Here is a 16,739-nt window from a genome sequence, read left to right on the forward strand (position 1 = left end):
GCTGGAGGAAGCCCCAGGTATGTATAAAACCTTTTGCTATTTTTCCCTATCCTTCCTCTCTGGTTCCCTTTAAAGGACCACTCCAGCAAAAATAGTAAGCAGTTAAAATCTGACAGAACCAACGGGTTTTGGACTAGTCCATCTCCTCATGGGGAATTCTCTGGGTTTTCTTTGTTCTCAAAAGCATTTTCTGAAAAGAAGTTTAACTGCCAAAATGGTAAGATACCAGCCAGCCACCCTCCTCACTTGCATACTATTTTGGCAGTCTTTAACAACCCTAATTGTCCTACCCTGACCCTAATTCTCCTAGTCATAGTTCTCTTAACCCTATATCTCAGAATGCTCCAACCCTGACCTTAAATTCTCCTAAGCATAATACTACTAATCACAACCTTAATTGTCCTACTTGGACCCTAAAGGTAGCCATACACTGTTCGATTTGCCATTAGATTCGACCAACAGATAGATCCCTCTCTGATCGAATCTGATCAGAGAGGGATCGTATGGCTGCCTTTACTGCAAACAGATTGTGAATTGATTTCAGCCTGAAACCGATCACAATCTGTGGAGCTGCCGCTGTCGCCTGCCCCCCCCCCCCCCGCATACATTACCTGAAGCCTGGTCCCGGGCATCTTCTCCGCATCGGCTCCCGGTGGGCATCTTCTCCCATCACCTTCCACATCACGACATCCGCGTATAACTTTTTGTCACTCCAGTGACAGCGGAAGTTCAAATAGAGCGCCCTCTATTTGTACTTCCGCTGTCACTGCAGTGATACAGGATGATACCATTTATTGGCTAACTAAAAATGAATAAAATAAGCAAGCTTTCGGCCTTGCAGCCTTCGTCTGGCTTATATCCTGTTAGTTTGCAAGCTGGTGGTACAGACAGCTTATATACATGCAACATCAAAAGGGAAAACAGATATTTTTTTTCAAGCATAAATACATGTCATTAAGATGCCTTAATTCAAACAGACCATCGACCTGGGGTTAGAGGTTGTAAGCCAAGATAAGAATCCTGGTTTACTCCCTGCTCACATACCTGGGAGTTGGACTGACACAGAGGTATCGTAAATTCTTAGTTCACAAGTTCAGCTATAATGGCTGAGAAAAGTTCAAATGTCATCAGTCTCATACCAATATAGAAAGTTGTTGTCCTTATTCAAACCATTCTGCACAGCCTTGAACCAATTTATAAATTTTGTTTCTGCTATTAATCGATCATTTGACGTTTTGAAGCCGCCCTTCAGGGCAGTGACACGAAGATCATCCATGCTGTGTCCGTTGGACCGAAAGTGTGTAGCAACTGGGAGCCCAGATTTGGTATCATTAATAGTGTGCCTGTGTCCATTCATACGTTTGCGCAGAGTTTGTCCAGTTTCTCCCACGTACATAACATTGGGGCATTTAGCACACATGATCAGATATACCAGATTGGTGGAACCACAGGAAAATGTACCTTGTACTCAGTACTCCTGTTGTGAACCTGGTATCATTACCCTGTCAGTGGAGTAAATGTGTCTGCAGGTCCCACATATTTTTTGTCGGCAGGGTGATGTTCCGTTTTGTTGAGGCCTATTCAAAGAACTCCTGACAATCATCTGTTTTAGATTGTGTGGTTGCCGATATGACAAGAGTGGAGGTTTAGGGAATATCGTTCTCAGTCTGTGATCCTTGTGTAATATGGGATGTAGTTCCTTAGCAATCCTCCTTAAGATTTCCAGGTGTGGGTTCTGCTGTCGATCGGCGGGTAATCGGCTAGTGTATGGCCAGCTTTACTCTCCTAATCAAAGATCTCCTAGTGCTAATTCTCCAAACCTGCACAGGTTCAAGTCCCAAACCGTGCGAGCCCAGCGAAAGCAAGAGTTAGTCCACTAGTGCTTACTTTCTGTGCTGATCTCCTGGGGGCTGCAGAGAAAACAGGACTGGATACAGGGAATGTGCGGGACCCCGAGATAAATGAGCAGCAGCAGCACACTCAGGGGGAGGCAATCTAGCCCACCATGGGCTTCAATCAATAGGTTTCCCCCCCCAATTCAGAAGTACAGTAAAAACCTGGTTATCCAGTTAAGTCTGTTCATTATGTTAATTGGTAAAGAGTTTATGGCAAATGTACAGTGTAGGGTATACTACATTTTTTTTAGCTAGGCCTATTTTTAACAATGAGTCTCAAGCAACCAGAATCTACACTTATTCGGCATCAAACAATCCCCGTTGGTGCTGCGTAATGTTGTTGTTTTTTTTACTGTACTTTAAAGTGGTATGAAACTCAGAATTTCTTCTTTCCTCTAAAATATTATTTGTAGGTACCACAGAAAGAATTGTAGCAGAACAGCATTCAAACAGTGTAACACAGCTCTTCATTCTTCAATGGAAAGCTTGCTGCCTCATCTGAAGATGTGATAACATTAACTTTTGTTTACATTCCATTGTCTGCTACAATTAGTATACATTCCCATCTGAGCTGAAATGAGCTCTCTCTGCTGTAGAAGCAGAGAGCTGAGAAGTGATCACTAGATAGATTTCATATATAAATACAGCAGCTTTGCAATTAAATGTAATGGCAGCTTTCATAGCAGATAAACTGTACTTTGGGAACTTGGAATTTGCAAACAGACTATTACTTGTGCACAAAAGCAAACATGATAACTGTATGGGTAAAAAAAAGTAGGAAGACACATTTTTATTGAATGTTATGTCACTTTAAGCATATTTATAAGTTCCCATACCCTTTAAGTCAGACCTGTGTCCTCAGTAACCTGCACACTGGAGTCCCTGCCCTCTGTATCTCACTAATGTGTAGATTTTGCCTCACACCTTTATTTAACATCTCTCCCTTGGCATACAGGCTGCTGCAGTACAGCAGTGAAGTCCTGAGCTATGAGAATGACAGATCAATCAGACGGAGGTTTGCACCAGAGATCGCTATGCCTGCACAAATGTCACAGACACACACAGCTCCAGTCACTTCCCTCCTCTCTTCTATATAACTAGCTGTAGACCGTGTCACTACTTTCCTTGCTGTCAGATGACAGCAAAGAAGAAACAATAGAGAAGCAAAATCAGTAAGTTATTAGGTGAGACATCCCTGATATTATCTGTGCCTTAGCTGCATAATACTGTGACTAGGTGGGCAGAGTGTCGTTAGTCTGCACAGTTTAGTTCACTGAACACAGCACAGCTTCAGCTTCACAGGCCAAGAGAGGCAGCAGCGCTACCTACAGGTGAACATGCAACTGCACAACCTGTTTATTAGGCAGGATTTAGTCTTTTAAGGACACCCGAGGTGAAAATAAACTAATGAAATAAAACAATTGTATCTATCCTCCTTCTCCTAAAATGACTTTTTAAGATATTCCACAGTTTGATGTTATATTTAAATCTACTTTTTATGTTTTTTACTGTTTTATTGTTTTTGCTCAATGACACATTCATTGAAGTATGCCAGAGCTAAAATCTATCTATGAACTATTGACACTTTTTATCTCTTTCCTGCTCTCAGAAGCCATTTTCTGCTAGGAAAGTGTTTTATAGTTGTAATTCCTTATCACTGAGGGGCACACTGTAGTCTGACTCAGTCCTGACTCTTACATAACTGTCACTTGCATACCTGTTTAACTCTTTCAGGCAGAGAAAGGAAAAAAGTAACACAGCAAAGTTATTTGTGTGCTAGGCACTGTACATACATGTACATAATGTCACATGTCACCTCGGGTATCCCTTAAAGGTAACCTAAAGTGAGAAGGATATGAAGGCTGACATATTGATTTCCTTTTAAACAATTCAAATTGCCTGGCTGTCCTGCTGACCCTCTGGCTCTAATACTTTAGGGCCGGTTCACAAAGACACTCGGGACAGCAAACTCAAGCTGAGTACACACGTACTATAACGATCGTTCGAAAACTAACGATAATCGGACCGATAATCGTGCGTTCCAAATTTTCCAATGAATTTTTTGGGACGATAACGACCGTTATCGTTCAATCCGACCGATCCAACCCGGCGGATTTTTTCGAAAGATAATCGTTCAATCGTTGCAGTGTGTACAAAGATCGTCCGATAATGATTATCTGTGGAGTAGTACGCATGTTCTTATTACCTGTCATAACGTCACTCCCGTTTGCGCACGCATTTTTTTATCGTTCGTCGTTCAGTACTTTATACTTATATCGTTCACGTGTACACAATCGTTCATTACGAACGATCTTTTCGGTCTAATTTGAATATCGTGTAAACGTCACGAATCGTTTGTAACGAACGATCTTTATCGTACGTCTATACGAACCCTTAGCCAATGCAAAATGCTTTGCTGCAAACAAGCAGAGAGACATTCAGCATCGGTTGCCTTCATTTGGTAAACGTGCCGCAATTAACGCAGATTTAATGCCCATTTGAATCAGCCCTTAGCCATAGACCCTGAACAAACATGACAATCCAGTGTTTCTGTCTGAGGTTGGACTGGATAAGTCAAATGCTTGCTTCAGGTAGAGGGGGCTACTAATACAGCGAGGGTCCCTCTACTTACCTACACTGCCCAGCTACACTGAGGGGGGCACAAATGTAGCTACCCGTACCGGTGTGTGTGGGGGGCGGTTCTGGCTACCTAAGACTGGTGTGTGCGGGGGGGTTGCACAAAGGCATACCTCCCAACTTTTTGAGAGGAGAAGTAGGGACATTTAAACCACGCCCCCGCCACATCCCTGATCACGCCCCCACCACACCCTTAGTCACGCATACCATGAAGATTTCATCAGAAGAATATGTTATTTTATAATTCAGACCACACTGGTCCTGTATATCATGGCTCATTTTCCTTCATATTAACATTTTAAAATTAGTAATATGTCAATTTAAAGGTTGGGAAGAAAGTTTAGAGTCAAACACACACATTTTTTAGTAGAGAAATACATATATTTACATAGAAAGAGGGACAAAGTCCTGAAAGAGGGACAAATGAGGAGGAAAGAGGGACAGGGCTCCCAGAGAGGGACTGTCCCTCCAAAAGAGGGACAGTTGGGAGCTATGCAAAGGTAAGGTGCATTATAGGTTGTTGTTGTTGTTTTTTGTTGTTGTTGCTATTTTTGCTATTTTGACCCATGATCTCTACCTATGCCCCTGATTCCCATTGGAGTGGGTCCCACTGGACGTGCTACAGGACCTGCGTGGGTCCACTGTTGCCACAATATTCTGAATCTAGGCAGAGCAAACCTGGCCTTAAAGTGAACCTAAAGTCACTTAAAAAAAACGAGATTAACTCACCTGGGGCTTCCCTCAGCCCCCTGCAGACGATCGGTGCCCTCGCAGCTCCGCTCCGATGTCCCAGGACCCGCCGGCGAGCACTTCCGGTTTGGCCGTCATATCGCATAGGGGCCATATACAGGCTGGGAACGCGAACAATCACTCGCGTTCCCAGCCTGTATATCGCCCCCTATGCTGCTATTGCGACCTCCTGGCCGCAATAGCAGCATAGGGGGCGATATACAGGCTGGGAACGCGAACAATCACTCGCGTTCCCAGCCTGTATATCGCCCCCTATGCTGCTATTGCGACCTCCTGGCCGCAATAGCAGCATAGGGGGCGATATACAGGCTGGGAACGCGAACAATCACTCGCGTTCCCATCCCTGTCGGCCGGTGACGGCCAAACCGGAAGTGCTCGCCAGCGGGTCCTGGGACATCGGAGCGGAGCTGCGAGGGCACCGATCGTCTGCAGGGGGCTGAGGGAAGCCCCAGGTGAGTTAATCTCGTTTTTTTTAAGTGACTTTAGGTTCACTTTAATCACAATCAGACATCAAACGAAAATACAGGAAAGTCCAACTCCAGGTGAGAGATCTGGGTTGCCTTCTTTTTTTCATGTAAAACAGTTTTACAAGTAAGACAGGCCCTTGTCAGAAATACTGTGCCTTATACAAGAGCCACATCCTCAGTGCTGCTATTTCCCCCCAGCACTGGCACAGCTCCAGGGGCGTCGCTGTCACTAGGCAACAATAGATTTTGGCCTAGAGCGCCATGTGTGGGCGTGGGCGCTCTCTCGCCGCGGTGTTTTTTTTTTTTATTATTAACAGGTCACGCAGCTGGCTGACAGGCAGCTCAGCCTGTCCCACCTACTGATCCACCCCCTCCCTCTCCCAGAGCGAGCAGCCGCACGCTAGTCAGCTTTTACGTGCGGTGCTGCCGCCTACTAGTCCGCCCCCCTCTCCCTGCAGAGCAAGCGGCCACACGCTAGTTTGTTTATATGTGCGGCGCCGCCCCTAACTCCGCCCCCTGCCTGTCACACACGCTGGAACGATGCTTGTGACTGATAGTGTGTGTGACGGTGCAGTGCAGTCAGCCTGTGTTCAGAACTCAGACAGTACCACCAGGTGCTTTTATCTATTCCTATTATTTGACTACCACGTGTTTGAGAAAGATCTGCACAGTAGAACATAAAAGTATTCGAGCAAGACATACTCCTGCTGTTATCACCTAATTCCCAGCAAGACAAAGTCAAAAGCCACTATGATTTTCTTTGGTGTATTAGAGCGTGCTCCATACACACTTATGTAGTACTTCCTGTATCGTGTTGCATTGTGGGAAGTGTAGTTCAGTTCATAGCCAAGGACGTGTAGACCAGAAAGAGAAGCTGCTCAGGTAAAGAGAGGTTCGACTTTCATTCTTGCATCAGAGAAGTGAAGTCACAAGGTACAGCCGTTGCTGTCCCTAGGGCATAGTAGTTCTACTATAGATTATACAGCATATCCTGTGTGTATATTTGGTGAAGAAGGCTGATTGTGTACTACTGTGAAGCAGCTGATTTTCTCTACACCAGACCCATGACACTTCAAGCAGCGGTGGAAGAATGTTCTTCTATCAGCATCAGTTATAATGTAAGCAGTGCTTCAGCTAGGTATATGGGAGAGCAGCATCACCCACAGCTCCCAACTATCCCTTTTTTTTTTCTTTTAAAGAGGAACTCCAGTGAAAATAATGTAGTAAAAAAAGTGCTTCATTTTTTACCATAATTATGTATAAATGATTTAGTCAGTGTTTGCTCATTGTAAAATCTTTCCTCTCCCAGATTCACATTCTGACATTTATTACATGGTGACATTGTTACTGTGGGCAGGTTATTTAGCTGTTTCTAGCTGCTCTGTCTGTTAGAGACAGCTAATAACAGCTATTTCCTGTCTCTGAACATTGTTACATTGTGGCAGTTTGCCAGCAGTACCGCGGTATTCAGAGCCTCTTGTGGGAGGGGTTTCAGCACAAAATTAGTCACACAGCGCCCCCTGATGGTCTGTTTGTGAAAATCATTGTCTTTCTCATGTAAAATGGGGTATCAGCTACTGATTGGGAAAAAGTTCAATTCTTGGTTGGAGTTTCTCTTTAAGTTGGAAGGAGTCACGCTGGCCACATTACGATTATTTCCCGGTGAACGCTGCCACATTACGATTATTTCCCGGTGAACGCTGCCACATTAAGATTATTTCCCGGTGAACGCTGCCACATTACGATTATTTCCTGGTGAACGCTGGCCACATTACGATTATTTCCCGGTGAACGCTGCCACATTACGATTATTTCCTGGTGAACGCTGCCACATTACGATTATTTCCCGGTGAACGCTGCCACATTACGATTATTTCCTGGTGAACGCTGCCACATTACGATTATTTCCTGGTGAACGCTGCCACATTACGATTATTTCCTGGTGAACACTGCCACATTACGATTATTTCCCGGTGAACGCTGCCACATTACGATTATTTCCTGGTGAACACTGCCACATTACGATTATTTCCTGGTGAACACTGGCCACGTTACGATTATTTCCTGGTGAACGCTGCCACATTACGATTATTTCCTGGTGAACGCTGCCACATTACGATTATTTCCTGGTGAACGCTGGCCACATTACGATTATTTCCTGGTGAACGCTGGCCACATTACGATTATTTCCTGGTGAATGCTGGCCACATTGCGATTATTTCCTGGTGAATGCTGGCCACATTACGATTATTTCCTGGTAAACACTGGCCACGTTACGATTATTTCCTGGTGAACACTGGCCACGTTAAGATTATTTCCTGGTGAACGCTGCCCACATTACGATTATTTTATGGTGAATCATTACTGCGTTATGATTATTTTATGGTGAATCATTTCTGCGTTATGGTTATTTTCTGGTGAAAGATTGCCGCATTACTTTTATCGTATGGTGAAACATTGCTGCGCTACGATTATTTTCATCAGGGGGCACCCCACCGGGGGGGGGCGCCACAGGTTTTCTCGCCTAGAGTGACAAAATGGCTAGAGACGCCCCTGCACAGCTCACAACACACAGGAGCGGCCAGAGCTCTGCCATGAAGATTAATGGAGCTGCAGGAAGACAGGGAGTGCAGAGTCCCCCGATACAACTCTTCCACACTTCATCAATGCTGTGATTGGACGGAATGTTGGCGGAATGGTCACATGACAGGACCACATCTCGGTGACACTCATTGTTCTACACTCTGCAGGAAACATGAAAGGATACCTAGAGGTCTTCACACACCGCCAAGCAAAGACAATTAAGAAAAGGGAAAGCTAGTCAGCGAGTATTGAATTATATTTAACTAGCTGATTGCCCGGCGTTGCACGGGAATATATTTGGCTGGTGTCGGCTGGTGTTAAGAACCCTCCAATTAACAGTGTAAGAATGGCTGCAGTTTACATTTTCCCAGTGAAATTTGTATTTGTCTCCACCCACTGATTGCCCGGCGTTACCCGGGTATGTATTCGACAGGTGTTGGTTCCGCCCACTTCTTCTAACCCTAACGCACAAACACTCAATGACCAAGTTTGTGAGCTTTGGGGTCTTTAGCATCAATAATTTGTATATTCCCATAGAAATTAAACAAATCAGATTGGCTGTTTGTGGCTCTGCCCCTCTCCAGCATTTGAACCCCAGTCACCCAATGACCAACTGTAGCAGGTTTGAGGCATCTGCTATTACCAGTGTAAAAATTGCAGCAATTTAAATATTCCCCTTAAAAATCGACAGGTGAATTTTGATTGGCTATTATATGCTCCACCCACTTCCCTGAATATTAATCTCAGTCACCCAGTGACCATTTGGGCAAAGTTTGGGAACCCTGCCATTAACAGTGTAAGAAGGCCTGCAGTCTACATTTTCCCAGTGAAATTTGGTTTTGGCTCTGCCTTCTTTTTGTCACCTGGACATACAGTCACTCAATGACCAAGTTTATGAGCTTTGGGGTCCTTGGCATCAATAATTTGTATTTTCCAAGAAATGAAACTGTTTGTGGCTCTGTCCCCTTTTCTGAATTTGAACCCCAATGACTAACTGTACCAGGTTTGAGGCTTGTGCCATTAACAGTGCAAGAATGGCAGCAATTTTAATATTCCCCTTGAAAATCAACAGGTGATTTTGATTGGCTTTTTAGGCTCCACCCACTTTTATGAATATTAATCCCAGTCACCCAGTAACCAATTGTGCAAAGTTTGAGAACCCTGCCATTAACAGTGAAGAAGGGCTGCAGTTTACAATTTCCCAGAAAATCTGTTTTTGACTCCACCCACTTTTTGTAACCTTGACACACAGTCACTACTCAATGACCAAGTTTGTGAGCTTTTGGGTTCCTGGTATCAAAATTGTGTGAATGGAAGCAGTTTATCCAAAAAAAGCAAATCTGATTGGATTTTTGTGGCTCCACCCCTTTAGTGAATTTGAACCACAGTCACTTGATGATTGACTGTAGCAGGTTTGAGGCCTCTGCCATTAACAGTGTAAGAATGACAGCAGTTTCAATATTCCCCTTGAAAATCAATAGGTGAATTTTGATTGGCTCTTGTAGGCTCCACCTACTTTTCTGTATATTAATCCTAGTCCCCCAGTGACCAACTGTGTCAAGTTTGAGAACCCTGCCATTAACAGTGTAAGAATAGCTGCAATTTATATTTCCTGATGTAAAAAGTTGTTTTTGGCTCTGCCCACTAACCTTGACATACAGTCACTCACTGACCAAGTTTATGAGCTTTGTGGTCTTTGGCATCAAAAAGTTGCATGTTACCATTGAAATTAAACAAATCTGATTGGCTGTTTTTGGCCCACTCCCTTTTCAGAATTTAAACCCCAGTCTCCCAGTGACTGACTGTACCAGATTTGAGGCCTCTGCCATTAAGAGTGTAGCAGCAATGTAAATATTCCCCTTGAAAATCAAAAGGTGAATTTTGATTGGCTGTTGTAGGCTACACCCACTTTCCTGAATATTAGTCCCAGTCACCCAGTGGCCAACTGTGTCAAGTTTGAGAACCCTGCCAATAACAGAATGGCTGAAATCAATTTAAAAAATCTGATTGGCTGTTTGTGGCTCCACCCACTTTAGTGAATTTGGACCCCAGTCACCCAATAACTGACTGTATCAGGTTTGAGACCTCTGCCATTAAAGGATACCACAGCTGAATAAACAGATAACTCCAGTGTGTGGGGGGTCAAAAGTACATACTGTGACCTCCTCCTGCCCCCTCCGTCTGCCGCTGTTAGTGCACTATTCATGCCGGTGTCCCGGCGACTTGCTTGACCCTTGACCTGGACATATTTCTTCCCTCTTCACTTCTGGCCGGCGCATAGCTGTCGGCTCAGAAGCACGCTGTCCTCTCCGTCTAATCTGGGCTGCGTGTGCGCTCCATTACACCAAGCGTCACATGATTAGCATGTGACGCTTGGTGTATTGGAACACACACGCAGCCCAGATTAGACGGAGTAAAATGTAATGTAAATGTTCCCCCTTGAAAATCAATAGGTACATTTTGATTGGCTGTTTTTAGGCTCCAGCCACATTTCTGAATATTAATCCCAGTCACCCAGTGGCCAATTGTGTCAAGTTTGGGAACCCTGCCATGTAAAAAATTAAGTTGTTGGCGCCGCACAATTTTTCTAACCTTGACATACAGTCACTCTATCAAGTTTATCAGCTTTGGGGTCCTTGGTATCAATACTTTGTATATTCCCATTGAAAAATAAACAAATCTGATTGGCTGTTTGTGGCTCCGCCCCCTTTCTGATTTTGAACCCTAATCACCCAGTGACCGACTGTACCAGGTTTGAGGCATCTGCTATTAACAGTATAAGAATGGTAGCAGCTTAAATATTCCCTTTGAAAATCGAAAGGTGAATTTCTATTGGCTGTTGTAGGCTCCACCTACCTTCCAAATTCTTAATCTCATTCACCCAGTGAACAACTGTGCAAAGTTTGAGAACCCTGCCATTAAAGGTGTAAGAATGCCTACAGTTTATATTTTCCTAGTCAAATTTGTTTTTGGCTCCGCCCACTTTTTGTAACCTGGACACACAGTTACTCAATGACAAAGTTTGTGAGCTTTCAGGTTCCTGGCATCAAAAATGTGTGAATGGAAGCAGTTTATCCACCAAGGAAATCTTTTTGGCCCCGCCCCTTTAGTGAATTTGGACCCCAGTTACCCAAAGACACACTGTAGGAAGTTTGAAGCCTCTGCCATTAACAGTGTAAGAATGGCAGCAGTTTAAATATTCCCCTTGAAAATCAATAGGTGAATTTTGATTGGCTTTTTTAGGCTCCACCCACTTTCTTGAATCTTAATCGCATTCACCCAGTGACCAACTGTGGCAAGTTTGAGAACCCTGCGATTAACAGTCTAAGGCCTCTTGCACACTGCAAGCAATTCAGATTCAGATTCCGCTTTTTAATCTGTTTTTACTTCCGATTCAGATTCAGATTTGCAGTTTGCTCCTTGCACAATCTGAATCTGAATCGGAGGTAAAAACTGATTAAAAAGCGGAATCTGAATCTGATTTGCTTGCAGTGTGCAAGAGGCCTTAGAATGGCTGCAGTTTACATTTTCTCATTGAAAATGAACGGTTGAAATTTGATTGGCTGTTTTATGCTCCGCCCACTTTTCCTAGATTTGTAACCTCGGTCACCAAGTGACTAACTGTGCCATGTGTGGGGACTCTGGCTCGATTACTGGCAGAATGGCAGCCTTTTACATTTTTTCCATTGACTTGAATGGGTGAAATCTGATTCGCTGTTTGTAGCTCCGCCCATGTGTGCAGGGGGGCCGCAAGACCCCCAGAACATATCATCCCAGGTAGTAAGGGATCTGTATACCAAGTTTCGTTCAAATCGGTCAAGCCCTTTTTGCGTGATCGCGGCACACACACACACACACACACACACACACACACGCACGCACGCACGCACGCACGCACGCACGCACGCACACACACACACACACACACACACACACACCACACACACACCACACACACACACCCACACACACACACACACACACTTACACACCGATTTTATATATAGATAGATTCACATACTGCAGCAGCATTTCTGTAAGACACAGGAACATACCATAATTATTCATGCAGATGGGTTTCAAACAGCACATATCTGTAGGAATAAATACTGCTCAGCTACATCTGCAGAGCTCTAAATGCTGGTCACATGGCCTGAATTTCTTGTCCCAGTAGATCACCTGACCTAGCCCAGCTCCTCCCACTGCTTTGACGGCTTAAAGAGAAACCGTGACCAAGAATTGAACTTCATCCCAATCAGTAGCTGATACCACCTTTCCCATGAGAAATATTTTCCTTTTCACAAACGGATCATCAGAGGGGTCTGTATGGCTGATATTGTGGTGAAACCCCTCCCACAGTGGGATGTCAGGACCATGGTCCTGACAGTTTCCTGTCTGTGAACCTCATTGCATTGTGGGAAATAACAGCTGTTTCAAACTGCCAAAAATGCAAGCAGCATCTCCTTCCACTGACATCACCTGCCAGCAGTAAAAATGTCACCATGTGATAAAGGTCAGAATGTAAATCAGGGAGAGGAAAGATTTTACAATGGGAAAACACTGACTAAATCATTTATACATAATTATTGTAAAAATGAAGCACTTTTTATTACATTAGTTTCACTGGAGTTCCTCTTTAACTGTTTGTGGCTTCTACTGCAACTTTTTGAAAGCTATGCATACCTCTTATCTGCCTGCATCAAGAAGCCATTTCCCACCGTTCTTTTATATAACTTTATAAAACACACATGGGGGATGGTGAAAGGAAGGTACATGCTTTATTACACACTGAGCAGGGAGGAACCAGATAGACATTTATCAGCAGATCTTTAGAGCTAAAAGAGTTAATCTCGCAGCACAGCACAGGTGGGAGTGGTCAGTTTGATGTCCAGTCAGAGTGACTGGTTCCCCTTTCAAGCTCCTCCCTGACTACACTGAGTGATGATGGGATGGGGAGGAGTTTGTACAGTTCATAGACTCTCCAGCTTACTCCAGCTACACTGAGCCTGACATCCACATTGACATCCAGTTTAGTGCCTTACAAATTATGATCTATTTTATACAATACCAATCCTGAACTAGGGCTTTAATCTTTTTTCTTATGTCGGTCTCAAAATGTTAAACTACATTCTTTATAATCTTATTCATGTAAAGTAATGGCTTACTATTCATATTGTGTATTTATGATTGCTTCTGATGCGGGTATTATGCGGGAGAAGAAATAGAAGTCTTCAAACTTGGTGAAAGTAGAATAAATCACAGAGCTTAGTGTGAATGGAAAGCAGCACTGAGCAAAGCGTGATAAATATCCGTCTGCCAAAGCATCATAAGGTAAACTATCTCATATATAACCACAGCGCTTTCACCAGAGGACCTGTAAATAATACATACCATCGCCAATAAAAAGGGATGAAAAATGCAACTTATTCAGTGTGTGTAAAAGACCCGAGATGGGAAAAATGAAAGACCTGCAGGCAGAATAGCGAATCTGCTGAACCTCATCTAAAGGTGGCCACTAATGGGGGATCAGTGAATAATGGCGCACAGCGCCTATGCATAAAAATGGCGCCGCATTAAAAAGATACGCTTATCGCTATTTATCGTTAGTACTGCATAATAATGGCGCACAGGGAAAAAAGAAGAAAAACGGCACACAGTAACGTTATTTACCAATAGTGGCACACACTAACGTTATTTATCAATAGTGGCACACACTAACGTTATTTATCAATAGTGGCACACACTAACGTTATTTATCAATAGTGGCACACACTAACGTTATTTATCAATAGCGCCCTACATAAGCCAAACTGCAGACGTTATTTAACTGCAAAACGGGGAATGGATTTAATGTAACGCTGTCAAGGTTAGGGTTAGGCACCACTGGGGGGGTCTTAAGGTTAGGCACCACCAGGGGGGGGTCTTAGGGTTAGGCACCACTAGGGGGGTCTTAGGGTTAGGCACCACCAGGGGGGTCTTAGGGTTAGGCACCACCAGGGGGGTCTTAGGGTTAGGCACCACCAGGGGGGTCTTAGGGTTAGGCACCACCAGGGGGGTCTTAGGGTTAGGCACCAACCAGGGGGGTCTTAGGGTTAGGCACCAACCAGGGGGGTCTTAGGGTTAGGCACCAACCAGGGGGATCTTAGGGTTGGGCACCACCAGGGGGGTCTTAGGGTTAGGCACCACCAGGGGGTCTTAGGGTTAGGCACCACCAGGGGGTGGTTAGGGTTAGGCACCACCAGGGGGTGGTTAGGGTTAGGCAGCACCAGGGGGGTTTAGGGGTTAGGGATAGGTACAGAGAGGGTTCTGTGTGTTAACGGTAAATAACAATAAGGCTTTAACGTTAAATAACAATAAGGCTTTAACGTTAAATAGCGATAAGCGGCAAACGGATTAGCGGCAACACCGTGCGCCATTATTCGCATGCGCCATTTTCAGATGGATGCCACTAATGGTCCAATTTCTAGTGGAAAATCGTTAAAGAGATCAGAAATTCTGATCGGAAGAAAAATCGTTCACTAGGCCATCAACGAACCAATCTTTGCTTCCTATCAGTCACAACCAATCAGGAAAATCCAAATTTTGGTTTGACAAAAATCCAGTCGGCCGATTTTTTTTTATAATCGTTCATAATCCATTGTGCCCATCAACTGAGATTATTTTCAACCAATCCAATCAGAATTTCTGATCACTCGAACGATTTTTCGCTAGAAATTGGACCATTAGTGGCCACCTTAAGAGGCGTTTTTGTCCTCTCATACTCTGCGTTGAACCACTTGGCCATTGAGGGGTTTTTCCTCTTTAGGAACAGAGCAATTTTCACCTTTCAGCACTCATCACTTTCATTCACCAATAACTTTATCACTACTTAATACAACAAAATTATCTATATCTTATTTTTTCACCACCAATTAGGCTTTCTTCGGGTGGTACATTTTGCTAAGAATTATTTTATTCTAAATGCATTTTTATGGGAATAATAAGAAAAAAAAAATGTCTCACTCATCATTTCTCACTTTTCCGCCATTCCAGTTTTAAAATAAAACAGCCGCACTCACCTCTGCGTTTGTTCTGTCTGCTTCTACTGCCAACTCCTCCTCATCCCTTGTATGGCTGGCTGTCAGCTCTCTGCTCTTGTCTGCTGAACCTGCACAGAGAGGTGCAATGAGAAACATCTCACAATACAGACATAGCAATTAGCAGAGCCCGGCTCACAGAGATATCTGCAGGCAGAGCATCCGGCAGCATCATCAGGAGTGTACATCTTACACACAGCACAGGCTCTGGTACACGAGGCTTGTACTGAAACTGAACGTAATGCTTGTTTGCCATTCATCTCAAATCAATACCCCAAATGTGATGCTATAACACCACCAGGCAAAGTAGCTCTTACTGCCACACTGAGGTCACTTTTGTGCTAAAAGGGGTTATAGATTCAGAGATATGAAAGGGACTCCGAGCACCTCTCATGGGTATGCCTTTAAGACTCCGACCAGTACTGCAAAGTACTTAAAGAGGAACTCCAGTGAAAATAATGTAATAAATAAAGTGCTTCATTTTTACAATAATTATGTATAAATGATTTAGTCGGTGTTTGCCCATTGTAAAATCTTTTAAATCCCTGATTTACATTCTGACATTTATTACATGGTGACATTTTTACTGTTGGCAGGTGATGTAGCTGCTGCATGCTTTTTTGGCAGTTGGAAACAGTTGTAAACAGCTATTTCCCACAATGCAATAAGGTTCACAGACAGGAAACTGCAGGAGTACCACGGTCCTCAGAGTTTCTTGTGGGAGGGGTTTCACCACAATATCAGTCATACTGCGCCCCCTGATGGTCTGTTTGTGAAAAGGAATAGATTTCTCATGTAAAAGAGGGTATCAGCTACTGATTGGGATGAAGTTCAATTCTTGGTCGGAGTTTCTCTTTAAAGATGCATACCTTTCTGTAGCTTGTGCTCTCCTCTTTCATTTGATGCCTTAATCGCTGTAAAAATCATAAGATAAAGAAGGAGGGACACCTTAAGACAAGCCCCTGCCACACCCTAGACACACACCTGCCACACCCCTTCCGCGCAGGCGCAGAACGGTCCCAGCAACGGAGCAAGACGGGGGAGCGCACCTGGCAGGACTGCACCTGCGCCAACTGGCCCCGACTGGAGGATTTTTCGGGGGCCATTTGTGGGCGAATGAGGAGGCGACTGAGGACGATAAGGGAGCGATCAGGCCAGAGGGGGCTGGGGGAACCCCAGGTTTGTATACATTTTTAATGTGGCCCCATCTCAGGAACACTTTAATGGTGGTGCATTCGGTGGGTGTTAGGGTTAAAAACTCACCTGCTCTGGCGCCGCCATCCCTCCAGGAAGGTAGGGCCATGGTAAGTCTTTCAAAATCGCAGTGGAGG

The 16,739-nt window shown here is 44.2% G+C and overlaps 1 protein-coding gene across 2 annotated transcripts in view; it reads right to left on the reverse strand.

Moving 5' to 3' along the window:
- Positions 1 to 16,739, reverse strand: part of RAB27B (RAB27B, member RAS oncogene family) — a 347,777-nt gene that overhangs the window by 159,479 nt on the left and 171,559 nt on the right. For both annotated transcript variants that reach the window (XM_068251327.1, XM_068251326.1), the window contains one exon: positions 15,391 to 15,479. The gene's annotated coding sequence lies outside the window, so the exon portion shown is untranslated. The remainder of the gene's footprint in view (positions 1 to 15,390; positions 15,480 to 16,739) is intronic.

The sequence above is a fragment of the Hyperolius riggenbachi genome, chromosome 1 (genome assembly GCF_040937935.1).
Source record: "Hyperolius riggenbachi isolate aHypRig1 chromosome 1, aHypRig1.pri, whole genome shotgun sequence".
Classification (NCBI taxonomy): domain Eukaryota; kingdom Metazoa; phylum Chordata; class Amphibia; order Anura; family Hyperoliidae; genus Hyperolius; species Hyperolius riggenbachi.